Source organism: Canis lupus, chromosome 2, assembly GCF_011100685.1.
Source record: "Canis lupus familiaris isolate Mischka breed German Shepherd chromosome 2, alternate assembly UU_Cfam_GSD_1.0, whole genome shotgun sequence".
In the NCBI taxonomy this organism is placed as follows: domain Eukaryota; kingdom Metazoa; phylum Chordata; class Mammalia; order Carnivora; family Canidae; genus Canis; species Canis lupus.
This window is the reverse complement of record NC_049223.1, coordinates 35,843,755-35,855,937: the sequence shown is the minus strand read 5'-3', so window position 1 is coordinate 35,855,937 and position 12,183 is coordinate 35,843,755. Positions and strand designations below refer to the sequence as shown.

The window sequence follows — 12,183 nt, the reverse complement described above, 5'->3', positions numbered from 1 at the left end:
GAGCTGCTCCTTCCTTTCTCTATGTCTGGTGTAGACTTAAGCATTCATAGAGCTGAATTATAGGGTCTGATTGACAACAACTGAGCAACAGAACTGGTTCCCAGTGGCTAGGGAGTCCTGCTCTGAGCGTAAGCTGGTGACTTTTCTGCAATTCTGTCCACAAGCCCCAGAGCAGGGTGAGGCTTAGCCCAGGCCTCTGGGGAAGGCCCATGAGGTCTTCCCCTCCTTCCTTTCTCTTCTATTCTTTCCCTCCCTCCTCCTCCTCCCCAGAGCCCAAGCTTTCTTGCTGGGAGGCTCTCTGAGCCAGCAGAGCTGTGGATGAAATGGTTCGGTGGCTCCAGCCCAGCTGCTGCCATGGCAACCAGGCTGCCTGCCAGACCCACAGTCAGGAGCAGACCCAGCATTCCTGCTCTAGAACTACAATTCCCAGAATGCAAAGCACATAGGGGCTATGACAGAAAACCACCTCTTTGCTGGGTATCTAGTCAGAGCCTTCCAGCTTGTAAAGGGGCATATATGGGCACCCCCAGAGAAAGTAGAGAATATGGGAAACTGAGGGGCCAGAAAGCAAGGCATACTTCTAGGGGAGGCCTGGGAACCAACCCCTCTTTATGGTGGCCCACTGGACATTCCAGAAGGAGGCCATTGGCTACAGGAAAGTGCAAAGCCTGGGGATGGGTACTAATCCTGGTTTTGCCACCAGCCTGGGATGTTGCTTGAAAACTTTCTTTCAAAAACTATCTACTACTCTTGATTGCCACCAGAATCTTCACGGTCCGAGCCCCGGTGGCTGCCCTGCACTGCTTACTGGTCCCTTTGCCTCACTCAAGCCCCACCCTTCCTTCTTCATACTGAAGCCTGAGTGACCTTTTCAAAATGCAATTCTGATTATATCACTGCTGCCTGTGCCTGCCCCCCTGCTGTTTAAACTCTTCAGTGTTTAAACCCTTTGCTCTTAGATGAAGAAATAAATTCTTTACCTCACCTGGCAAGGCCCTGCATGGTCTGGCTTCTGCCTGCCTTCAGCCTCCCATTCAAACCCACAACTCCAGACCTTCTGGGTTTTTGGTTTCTTGTAGAAGACACACTCCTTCCTGCCACAGGGCCTTCACACATGCTTTTCTGTCTCTTCAGAATGCTCTTTCCTCTACTGTTGCTCTATATAACCTTCTCCATCTCAGAGAAATACCACTTTCTCAGGAAATTCCCTGACCTACTTAACCAAACCAAATCCCCCTTTTGTATACCTTGTTGGCAACATCAACCTCCACAAAGCACCTGTCACAGTTGTATAGAGTCATCTATATGATTATTTGACAACTATCCATTTCTCCAACAGATTGCAGCCCCTGTGAGAGGAGGGAGAGTGCCCTTTTGCCTGCCACTGCATCTTTAGGGTCTGGCACTGTGCTTGACACATAACTGATGCTCAAGAACCATTTGTTGAACAAATTGCTCTAAGCCTCTGTCTTCCAAGCTGAGTGCCCACCACATGTTGGGTGCTGTGAGTGGTGGTACCAGGGATATGGTAGTGGACAACGCACAGGTGTGGTCCCTCTGGCCATGGAGCTCACAGTCTAGTGGGGAAGATAGATACTGAGTATATAATGACAAGAGAGCTGAGTGTTAAGCAGAGATTGTAGAGCTGTGGTATCAGAAGCCAGGGGGAAAAAAAAAAAAAAGAAGAAGCCAGGGGATCTGGAAAGGTCCAGAAAGGAAGAGAAGTAGGAGTTATCAGATAAGAGGGATGGAAGAGTATAAAAGAGCACTGCAGGCAGAAGGAACAGCATGAGTAAGGGTACTACTGAGGCAGAAGAGAACCCAGAATTCTCCAGGCATGAAGTAAGGGCAGAGTTGCTGGAGCATAGAATGAATGGAAGGTGGTGTTAGTTCCATCTATATGCTCTGATTTTACTGGGCATAAGCGGCACAGAGCGAGCTATCTTTTAAAACTGGCTGGCCCTTGTCTTCCATATTCCCTCTCTATTCTCAGGCCCAGGCAGAGGTCCAGCATGAACATATCAAGGTGGTCCCACTGCTTGAGCATGCTGTCCTTCACCTCTAAGCACACACTGTGTATTTCACATGTCCTGTGTGGGCCATGCATGTATCTGGTATGATGGGGCTGTGATATTTGAAGTGTCGGGGGGGTATATGCTAGGGGAGCAGTCAATCAATCCTGGAGTATACATTGCTGATAAGTCTGGGGGAGGTCTCCTGAAGAGGCAGAGAGCCTGGCCTGGGGCTTGAGGCTGATCTGCTCAGCTTGCTTAGGAAATGAGGCATGACTTACCAGCTGCAGAAACATCAATGTGTTAGAGAGCAGAGGCCTCTGAGTATGAGACTGCCCCTCCTCACACCTGTTGCTGCCTTCTTCTTCCTCTAGGCTCCTGGATCAGGTGGGAGAACAGTCTCCAGTTAGGCTCCACAAAGGAAGGGGAGCTTTCCCTTTGAACTTCCTTTCACACAAGTAGCTCCCAGTGTGTGTAGAATGCAGTGACAACTGGCTGGAAATAATGGATTTTAGCTTCCTCAATCCCCTGCAGGTATTCTAATAATGACCCTTATACACACATACACCACACACACACACACACACACACACACACACAGAGCAGCCGAGGTCCCGGGTTCTGCTGAGACCACCCTGGAACAGGAGCCTCCAGTCCACCCATTCCCCAGAATAGGGTTTCTCAAAGTGGAGTACTTGTGAAGATACAGGTTGCCAGGGGACTCTGATGCAGTGAATCACGGGCCACATTTGGGAAAACTTTGTTCTAAAGGATACCTAATTCTGTCCAAAAGACTAATGAAGCATTCCCTTCCCCAGAAATGTTTCCCCAAATCTAGTCAGTGATGATACCCTTGGCAATCCCACCCTGGACCTCTGCCAGGAGGGCAGCCAGCCCTGCCCCCCAGACCTTCCACCTCATGCAGTCAATAAGTATTTAGCAAGGACCTACTAGGTGCTAAGTGCTGGGGTCCTAGGAAGAACATAGCAGCCATGATCCCTGCCCAATGGGTCTTCTAATTTAGAGGTGAGGAAAACTATTTTATTTTTAAATATTTTATTTATTCATGAGAGACAGACACAGAAAGAGAGAGAGACAGAGACGCAGGCAGAGGGAGAAGCAGGCTCCATGCAGGGAGCCCGACGTGGGACTCGATCCCGGGTCTCCAGGATCAGGCCCTGGGCTGAAGGCAGGTGCTAAACTGCTGAGCCACCAGGGCTGCCCAGGAAAACTATTTTAAAAGCAAATAAATAAACAAACAAGATAATAGTGCTAAGGGCTCTGAAGATGATAAAACAGAGCTATCAAAGAAAGTGGCCAGGGGACCTGATTAATTCTGGGATTCAGGGAAGGAGGCCACCTTGGTTCTTGTGGAGAAGAGGGTTCTGAAAATAAAAAGAAAAAACCGTTCTTCTCCCTTTGCTACTGTTTTTTTTTACCCCCTCTAGTCTTTCTTTTCTTTACCTCGGCTTGGCATTGTTTCTCTGGTTAGACTCCCTCTTTGTCTCCTTCATTCTCTCCTCCTCTGCTTCCCTCCTTTCCTTTCCCATTGCCTCCCTCTTCATAGAATACCACCTCCTGCTCTTCTGCTCCCTCCAGAGAAATGGAAGAAATCAGATCTCCCCACCTCTTGGGCTAGCCAGCAGTATTTGAGCTGTAGGCTTGCTCAGCAACTGGCCCTGAGACCAGGGCTAGAGGAGGTCAGAGGGAAGCTAAAGGTGGAGGGAGAGTGGAGCAGGGAGGGGCCCAGAGAGGGAGAGAGCACTCAGAGGGGCTGGAGGTGGCTGCTGAGCCAGGTAATCTAATCAGGGGGTGAGTCATAAAGATCACTCGCTCCTGTGCACAGGACGGCCTAGGAAATCACATTAATTTGAAGAGGGTGTAAAATCCACGGAGAATTCCCCTCTCTCCACCACACACATGAAGATAAACTGTCTTCAGCTTCCAATATGATCTTACAACAGCTTGTCAGTGACAAAACAGCCTCAAATCCTCCCATTTATCAAACGGCCAATCCTGTTAGCAGCTTAAAAGAGACATAATTACCTGCGGCCTTTTGTGTGATTCTTTATACTAACGCCGCTTCCTTCTTCCTGGCAGCGTTCCAGAACGTGAGCTCAGAATTCATTCTCGGTGACTGGGGAGATCATCAGAGATGTTAAAGTTGGGGGGACAAGAGCAGATGGTTGGGGTGGGAAGTTCTGCACGGTGGGCACGTGTCGGGCTGCGATGTGGGCTAGCACCATGGACAGAGCCAGGGCGGGAGCCTGGAAGCGGCTGCCAGGTCGGTGGCGGTAAGGAGGGGCCAAGCCCAACCAGCGTGGCAGGAGCCCGTAGGCCATTGGGCCAGTCAGGAGCCGGGCAGGCATCTAGAGAACTAAGTTTCAGTGATGGAGACTCAGCCCATGGCACATCAGCACCGACAGAAGGTACAGGGCACAGAACAGGCTTGGCCTGTCGACGGGTCATTTGGGTAGAATTCTCCACCCTCAGGCAGAGCCAGGAGTTCCTTCTTCTGACTCCAGTGTGGCTGACACACTTTGAGTTTTCAGGACTTCAGACTCTGCCATGCTGCTACTGCGGGAGAATAATGATGTTCCCAGCTAACATTTACTGAATGCTTGCTATGAGGCAGGTCCAGTTCTAAGTACTTTATATATGTGATATTAATTAATATAAATCTCATGAGAAATCTGTTCTCTTATCCCATTTTATGGATGAGGAACTAGAAGGTGAGTGAGGCTAAGTCACTGTCCAAGGTCACCCAGAACTAATTCAAACTCATGGTCTAGGAGTTGGGTTGTCCATAAGGCAGGATCTGGCCATGATGAGGGATCACCTCTATGGCTCTGGGTTGATCTCTCTCCCTCTCCGCACTTTTTGCTATTCCAGCCCAATCAATGCAGGTTTCTGCTCTCACTGCGTTTGGGAGACGGATGAGAAAACCACATGACTGACCTTTCCCTCTGTGAGAAGTGAGACATTAGAAACTGGCTTCTCTCTGGTCAGGGCTGCTCTGCAAATTCATATTTTCATTCCCCCAGTCCCATCCTCTCTCTGCTGCTCTGCCCCTCTCTATGCCTCCCCCCCCCATGCTAACTTTTACCCATTTCAAGAGGCCACCTAACTCCATTCCACCCACTGCCCACTGCCAACCCTCTACTTGCTACTCCTCACACTCTTTTCCATTTCCTAGCAGGCCCAAGGGAATTTTCTGCTGGGAGAAAACCATCAGAGTCCATTTGGAAGGCAGATAAAGAGGCAGACAATGAGACAGACAACAAGAGACAGACAAGAGACAGAATGAAAATGAATTTTGAAGCACTGTTGAGTTCATGATTGTGGTCAAATCCTATTGAAAGATAAAGCCAGGATTAGCTATCCAGGGGTATCTTACAGAATATCTAGAACTCAGCTTTAACTCACTTGGCTTCCCCTGCTCACCAACCCTCCAACTGACCCCTGTCCTCTGGAATTGCCTCCCAGACCAGCATCCTTTCCCCCACCCCACCCGGCCTCAGGGCATTCATCACTTGGGTTAGTGATTTATCAAAGGCTCCGACAGTCGCTGTTGGCAAAAATCGATCTGTGAAGAATGGGACCAACCCAGGATCCCCTGTTCTCCTGAGCCCCTACCATCAATTTGCCCCAGAGGAACTCCATAGCTCTGATATCAGCACTGCCCCCCCTGCCCCACCCTCACCCCAGCTTTGTTTGGGTCTCTGGGTTCCTTTCTGTTTTTAGAGAGAAGGAAGAAGAAAGGAAGGAAGGCAGAGAGGTGAGTTAGTGGTTTCTCTTAGATGTTTATTTTGTTGTTTTTAAGTGAGAAAGTCCCAGCTCTATTAAACACAATCAATAGTTGGCCCAAAGAGAAGCTTCCCTTCTCTGAGACATTTGGAATCTGGTCAAATCATTTTGCCCCAATACAAAGTAATTTATCAATTTCAAAACCCTTCTAATCAGTAGAGACTGTGGAGTTCCTGCTATCTTCTGCTGCAGACACACACACACACACACACACACACACACACACACACACCTGAGCACAAACTCTATTCTCTAGTCAAACCCCCTTCCCTTCCTACTTCCTCCCTCCCTCTTCCCCAGGATGCAGAATGTCTTCTTCCTCAGCTCAGCCTCCAGGCTGGGTGCCATCCTCTGTCTCCAACTCAGCCTGTGTGCCCCTGGCCCAGAAAGGCTGTAGACCCCTGCAGGTCTGTGACGCTTAGCCCTGGGAAGGTGGAGGTGGGCAGGTGCCCAGCCACAGAGCACTACTGAGTGCACTTTTATTCACCCAGGTAAAAACCCAAGGTAGGGAGATTTTTGTTCACAGACACAGCCCAGAACTGGAGTCAGGGGACTGGAAGGGGCCCAGGGCCACCAAAATCATCCCCTAGGAGCTTGGCTCTGGTCTCCAAGGGGCAAGCAGGATCATCTGTCTGGAGAGGGGTTTGCTGGCTGAACCTGGGGATGATGTCACAACACTCCCGCCTCTGAAGCTGCTATTTTTGCCCTTGAGGACAGCCTGTGTCTAAAGGGAGAAAGCAACAGCAGTGAAATCACCTTGCAACTCACCCTTGGGCTCCCAGGAAGAGTGGCTGGAGTCTTTGCTGTTCCATTAGATTGGATTCTCAGCAGGTCTTTTGTGGCCACCAGCTGCAGTGGCCAGATAGGCCACTGACCTTTGGAAAAGGACCACTGAATGGCTGATTCAAATGCTCTCCCTACAATGGACTCGGTACACTGCTCCCTCAGAGAGTGACTGAGGAAATTGACTGAGTGAGCCAGGGACCTGCCTGCCCCACAAGGGAACTCAGGAGCACAGATGACACATGCTTTCAGAAACCTCCACCCCCAGACCAGTTGATCCAGGGGCCTTACCCTGACCTTCCAGGCTCCCCAGAGGGCATAGCCTAAAACCTCCAACAGACCTATAACAGCATGCCTAGTACTCTGTAAATATGTGTGCAATCAATAAATGTGAGGGCAGCCGGGTGGCTCAGCGGTTTAGCGCTGCCTTCAGCCCAGGGTGTGATCCTGGGGTCACAGGATCGAGTCCCACGTTGGGCTCCCTGCATGGAGCCTGCTTCTCCCTCTGCCTCTCTCTCTCTCTCTCTCTTTCTGTGTCTCTCGTGAATAAATAAATAAAATCTTTAAAAAAAAATCAATGTGTGCAACTCTGCGGAGTTCTGCCCCTGCTTTGTGCCTTCTATCCCCAAATCTCTCACAGCTCTTCCAGAGCCAGGGCCAAGGATTTTGCATATCTTTGGAGCCCTCATAGTTCTTCACCCAGGGCTTTGCTCAAAGTAATATTAAACCAGAGTGAGCACAGTGCCCTATGGTTTACGAGGCATTTTAATATTAACTGTCTATTCTGCAGTAATGCTGGGGCCTAGGTATTATCTTGTTTTCTACTGAGAGATCCCGAGGTTCTGTGGGGATCAAAGGCTGGCTGCCCCAAATGTGCCACTTTGGCATACCAATTATTCAAAATAAAAGTTCCTTAAGAGACAGCCTGGGCAAGAAGGACACTCAGGCCCTTCTCTGTGTCCCTGAAAGCAAGAAATAAATCTCCCATGTGAAAGGTACCCTTTCTATACCAGGAGGTAAAGAGACATCTTAACCACTAGAGATGGGAAATTTAGAGCCAAGAAGACTGTATAAACAACCCTTGTTACTTATTACTAATTTACTACCCCAGCTCAAATTCCATTGAGAATCCCTTACTAATTGAAGCTTTCAAAGTTCATTTTTGTCTTGTCAATTCCTCACAAGTTTATTGTCTCTTCATCTAAGAAGTATAAAAACTGCCTGCCTTGGTAATTTCTTTAGGTCTCCATTTCATTATTGGGCCTCCATGCACATGTAATAAACCTTTGGGTTTTCTTCTCTTGTTAACATGTCTCATGTAAATTGAATCCTTAGTCCAGCTGGAGGACCTTGAGGGTAGAGGAAGAAATTTTCTTTCCTTTTGGTTCAATGAGGTGAAGTCATTTGTCGCAAAGCACGCTGAAAGTAAGTGATAAAACTGGGATGCCAATCCAAGTTCTTGGAATCCATATCCTAAAATCCCCCACATCATTCACCCACTCCCCAGACACATGTGGAGCATCCTTCTTATGGCAAATGTTAAGCCTTTTTAATGGCAGTCTAAAACCAGCTGACATTATCCCACTTCCTCCAGTTGGGAAATAGAGACTTCCATGGTGAAGTGATTTGCCCAAGGTAAGACAGTAAATTAGGAGGTGGAAGTAGATTAAACCCAGGCCTTCAGATCCCAAATCTGGAGTCTTCCCCATCCCCCACAGTACACATTCAGGAGGGGCTTGCTATATGCCCAACAGTATCCTACAATCTTCACATTTGATGTGGTTCTATTAGCTCTCTCATCTTTTTCTTCTAAAGATTTTATTTATATATTTGAGAGAGACACAGAGAGAGGAAGCACAAGCAGGGGGTCGGGGAGGGGCAGAGGGAGAAGGAGAAGCAGGCTTCCTACTGAGCAAGGAGCCCTACTGACCTGGGCTGGATCCCAGGACCCTACGATAGTGACCTGAGTCGAAAGCAGACGCCTAACTGACTGAGCTACCCAGGCACCCCCAGAACTCCCTCCTATACATGAAGAAAACAAAACTTTGAAAAGTCCAGTGTCTAGAGGCCAAGATGGGATTCAAACTGTTTCTCCAACTGCAGAATCTAAGCTCTAGGTTTTTGGTTTTTGTTTTAAAGATTTTATTTATTTATTCATGAGAGACACACAGAGAGAGGCAGAGACACAGGCAGAGGGAGAAGCAAGCTCCATGCAGGAAGCCAGATGTGGGACTCTTTCCCAGGACTCCAGGATCACACCCTGAGCTGAAGACAGGTGCCCAACCACTGAGCCACCTGGACGTCCCTGAGCTCTAGGTTATACTGGCTAACTGACGATGATAAAAGCACTCACTACACATCCAAATAACCAATGTTTATTGATTGAGTGACTGTTCACTATAGATATATCTTTATAGATATAAAGTTCATAGCACAGCCAGGAAGGCAAGCTGTAAATTCTGGACTTCCAGGCCAGCAACTGACCCTTTGTTCACCCTATCCCTCACAGCCTTCTCTGTACCTAATAATAACTGCCCACATTTCTTGAGTATTCACTTCACGTCAAGTGCTGGGTATGGCCCCTTACATGTACTCTCTCTTTAGATCTACGTCATAGATATAATTTTCCTCATTTGAAGGATATGGAAACCAAAGCTCAGAGAGATTCAATCATTTATCTCTGGCCACACAGCATATCAAAGAGATATCAAGGTAGAGATGCCATCCCTCTCTTCTGTCTTGCAAGCCATTTGGGAACAGCTCTCCAGTCCTAGATCCACACCGGGACTGTACCTGGGGATTATAAATAGCATTACCCCAGGAGTTTGGGAAGACAGTAGGAATATGGCACGAAGGGCCACTACAGCTGGAGGAAGTGTCCAATGCTACAGAGAATAGACAGACACATAGATTCAAAACTAGACCCTGCTGGGAAACCTGTGATAACTGAGACTCATTGAGGAAGTGATTGAGTGAGCAGCTGACTTTGGGGAACTACAGTGCCATTACTGGGTTGGATCTCCCAACTGTACTGTTCTAAAGTGGACGACTGCCCAAACCTCCTCCAGAATGGGCCATTCCCCCACCCAGAGAATGGATGCAGCATGAGCCAGCTCCAGACTTGCCCCGATTGCTTCCCACATTGATGGATGAAAGTGCCTCTGCAAATTGGAAAAATAACTAATGTACTACTCCCAGACCCTGCTGCCTGTGAGTGGAGGGGGCCCTTCTGGGTTAACCCAAGAACTGGGAGGAATCAATCCCCTGAATAACAACCCAAAGCAGCAGCAGGAAGAGGCTCCCAGCCTGGTGGGGGTGGAATTACATTTCCTACAGGGTATTCTCAGTGTCGCCTCTCATCACCATAATATTTACATCAAATGCAAAAGGCCTCTTCGGAATAAAACCCTGAGGTTGTAAATGCCAAATCCAAGAATGTCAGCAAATGCAAAAGATCAGTTTCTTTGAGCAGCAGTCTCTCCCTCCCCTCCAGGCAATGCCTGCCACCAGCCCCTGGCGTGACCATGACTGGGTGGACTCCTGAGCAGCCATGAACCTCAGCCAAGATCAGGAAAGGCTGGGAGCACACAGGGAGCTTAAGGGTACCCAGCTCTGGTCCAGATATGCCAGGCAGCCTTGCCTTCCACCTGGCTTCACGCAAAGTCTGAGAACATGTGTCTACACATACTTCCTATGCAGAAAGGCAGGCCAGGTCATCTCATGGACAGATAGACAGGTGGACTATCTTCAATGGGGAGAGCCTCAGGGATCAGTCCTCAATGTAGCTTGCAAGCCAGCAGCCAAGTTCTCTGCCCAGTGTGCCCCCTTCCTCCTCTAGCTGCTCCCTTGGGGCCCAAGAAAGATTTTCTGAGGTCATTTGTCCATCAAACATTTATTGAGCACTTACTAAGCACCGGGCCCTGGGGATACAATGGTGAGCACTCTGAAGGAGCTTATGTTCTAGTGGCAAGACACAAGGAACAAGCTAACATGTAAATAGATTCAGATACTAAATGGTGTAAAGAATAAAAATTGAGATGAAGGAATAAGAGAGGGAAGGAGGAAGAACACAGTTGCTTGGGTAATCAGGGAAGGGATCTCCAGGGAGGTGGCATTTCGCCGGAAGGATGAGAAGGAGCAACTCCATGAAGATGTTCCAAACAGAGGAATGGTAAGTGTAAGAGCCTTGAGTGGATAATGAGCACATGTGCTAGGGGAACAAAAAGAGGCCTGCAGCAGGTTCAGGGGGTGTGATGAGCAGGGAGAGGAGGTGAGGTCAGAGGTGCAGGTGCTGGGTCTCACCAGCTGTGGAAAGGAAAAAGTTTTCAGGCAGAAGGCAATGGGAAGTGGTAGGAGTGATTTAGGCAGGGGATGGCACTATGTGATTTACATTTTTAAGTTCTGCTCAGATCATAAAAGTCTTGGTTGAGTTTTGGTTTCACAACTTATTCACCATGTGATCTTGGGCCAAGTTCTTGCATTATTAAACCGGAGTTTCCTTAAGAACTTCCTGGAGAGTCAGAGGATAACACGAGCTCTAACATGCACAGTGTGGCTAGTTCAGGACTTGGTGTCAGTAAGTGCACAATTAATGTCCCACACTGTTTCTCCTGTTCTGGATTTCCTCTGAGGCCTAGGCCAGGCCCCATCTCTCCATGGCAGTCCATGCTGTGTGCATCCAGGGCTTAGTGGGGTCCCATTCCTCGGGTAACAAGAGATCAGATGGCACAGGGACTCTCCAGGAGCCCCAGGCTGTCAATGGAGTGGCTAGGATGCCTGGGCACATTTGCATGCAGAAACTGCACTCCAGGTCATTCACTGCACCAGTAGGGCAGGCATAGCGTCCAGGAGAAAGGTCGTTGGTGCCACCCAAGGTCATGTTCTTCTACACTCATCTGTATCCCTTCTCAAGTCCTTTGTGCCTAATCTTTGAGCCCATAAGTTAGTTGCCTGAGGAGGAATGAGAAAAATTGACTGGTGGGAGCAAATGGAAGGAGTAAATGATACAGGTCTTGTCAGGCAGTTTGGAAACTTAGCCAGGGCTAAGAGCAGATGGGGTGACCCCCACTCCTTCCTGGAGCTGGGCTCACACTGCACGCAGCTCCAAAGTGGGGGAGTGGAAGCTCTGAGAGAAACTTGCCTAGCAGCAGCTTGGGTAGCCATTCGTCCACTTGACTATCCTCAACGGACAAGGTACTTCTCTTCCCTCCCTCCCTCCCTGTTCTGGGCTCCACAGAAAGGATGTGATGAGATTAATTAGTTGCTTATAGAAAGTTCTTTAGAAAAAGGAGAAGGAAAAAAAAAAAGAAAGAAAAGAAAAAGGAGAAGGGGGGATCCCTGGGTGGCTCAGCGGTTTCGCACCTGCCTTTGGCCCAGGGCGTGATACTGGAGTCCCAGGATCGAGTCCCGCGTCGGGCTTCCGGTATGGAGCCTGCTTCTCCCTCTCCTCTGCCTGTGTCTCTGCCTCTCTCTCTCTCTCTCTCATAAATAAATAAAAATAAATTTAAAAAAAAAGAAAGAAAAAGGAGAAAGAGCAAGGGAGCCATCATGTCTGGGAGCCAGAGGGTTCTTGACACAGTAT

At 48.7% G+C, this 12,183-nt stretch overlaps 1 long non-coding RNA gene across 2 annotated transcripts in view; it reads right to left on the bottom strand.

Moving 5' to 3' along the window:
• Positions 1 to 4,128, bottom strand: part of LOC111092030 — a 37,455-nt gene extending 33,327 nt beyond the window's left edge. For both annotated transcript variants that reach the window (XR_005355469.1, XR_005355470.1), the window contains exons 1-2: positions 4,059 to 4,128; positions 2,294 to 2,390 (exon numbers count right to left, since the gene is read on the bottom strand). This is a non-coding gene — a long non-coding RNA (uncharacterized LOC111092030). The remainder of the gene's footprint in view (positions 1 to 2,293; positions 2,391 to 4,058) is intronic.
• Between the last annotated feature and the right edge of the window lie 8,055 nt (positions 4,129 to 12,183).